The following is a 1,696-nucleotide window of genomic DNA, read 5'->3' as shown; positions in this document are numbered from 1 at the left end:
ATTGTGAAATTTCATTGTCTGCCAAACTTGATATCAGACATGATGACACTGAGAGAAGACCTGTAATTGTCTTTATAAATTGAATAACGTGTCGCCATAGTATGTGATTTTAAAAGAACGTCCATATCTCCACACTCCAGGGTTTGTGATGACGCCACATCACAAAAGAAATGTGGAGTCGCAGTGAGCACTGCATTATGTCTGTGCTTTTATATGTGCATTAAAGATGCATGTGAGTAAGTGACTGACACCACTGTGGGGCATGTGAGTTGTTGACAGGAGGCCTATGTTGTGTTGCATTTTGTCAGTATTTCTGCTTGAGAGGTTGTCACTGGCTGGAGTCAGCACTCTTCAATTAGCCTGAATATCCAGGAGCACGGTACTCATACTACTGTGTGTGCAGCACGTGTGCATGCTCTCAGTGACACTCTGGCCTGTTCCTGCTTCTAGTGTAGACTCTCCCATAAAGACCAGGATGTTTGAGGGTGAAGGCGGGGGAGTGTAGGCGTGTCTGCCTGTGGCTTGTGAGGATTGGTTTGCTGATCTGGATATGTGTCTGGAGGAAAGGTTCAGCTGGAAGTAAGAGACAGCCAGAAAAATGCAAATGGAAAACACATTTTTCTTGGCATTGCTCCTTTTCTGTTTTGAATAAGGTCCACAATTTCAAAATTTAGGCTCACCTCCTTAAAAACAGAAAATGATGTTCCCTATTTCAGTTGTAGCATTTTAACCATGCTAACTCTGAGAGACGAGGCAGTCCAAGTAACTTCAAAACAGTGCTGATTTATTCAATGAACACAGGTAAAAATTAACATTACACGCTCAGGTATCTTGCACCTCCAACATGCATGCAGGCAGCTGAAGAATGAAAGACCCCGAACCCAACAGGCCTAATACATTTATCACTTAGGTTGGGCTAGCCCCATACTAACAGGAACGCCAAACCGTGACGTGTCCCGGTGCCAGCTTTGCAGCTGACCATGGCAATAGTCAAAACATGAAGTAAATCAATGTGTGTGTGTCTGTTGAATGTGGTGTGTAGCTAAAAACATTCTAACACGACCTCTAGTGACATGTCATGACATTAAACATAAGAAAATATTATGGCTATGGCTACAGTTATACACATCATAATAATAATATTAAACATCCTGTCTGCTGACAGTCAAACTTTTCTATCTAGTTATCCTTGACCATAAGCATCCTGCAGCATTCATGAGACTGCCCAACTAGACATCCTGTCTACTCTAAACATTTCTAATACAAGTATCTGATCAATATCTATCTGACTAAAAATACCTAACACAGTGCACCAGAGTATTTAAAGGATAAGGCTGACCATTTTCTGTATTGACATATTTTAAACGCTCCCAATCCAGAGACTAAAACCAATAATGATTTGCCTGTACTCACTACCAGTTTCAGTTTTGGATTATATTAGCCATCTGTGGCAAATGATGCACCACTGCACTGGGTGACGTGTCCTCATTACAAAACCCAAGACCCTAACATTTGTTAAAAATGTTGCCCCACAAACTCAGAATGGCTATAACTTTTTAAAGCATATGAAATAAGCAAGGGCCTATGCACGAGCTCTCTCGATATTCTTAACAAATGTCTCAGTGTGTGTGTGTGTGTGTGTGTGTGTGTGCGCGTGCGCGCATGTATGTATGTGTATATACAGTGGTGTGAAAAA

The 1,696-nt window shown here is 41.5% G+C and overlaps 1 protein-coding gene across 1 annotated transcript in view; it reads left to right on the top strand.

The window, feature by feature from the left end:
- Positions 1-1,696, top strand: part of pck2 (phosphoenolpyruvate carboxykinase 2 (mitochondrial)) — a 35,037-nt gene that overhangs the window by 712 nt on the left and 32,629 nt on the right. The window lies entirely within an intron of this gene.

This window comes from Monopterus albus, unplaced genomic scaffold, assembly GCF_001952655.1.
Source record: "Monopterus albus unplaced genomic scaffold, M_albus_1.0 scaffold531.1, whole genome shotgun sequence".
NCBI classification, from domain to species: Eukaryota; Metazoa; Chordata; class Actinopteri; order Synbranchiformes; family Synbranchidae; genus Monopterus; species Monopterus albus.
Note: the sequence above shows the minus strand (reverse complement) of the source record. Positions and strands in the feature narration are given on the sequence as shown.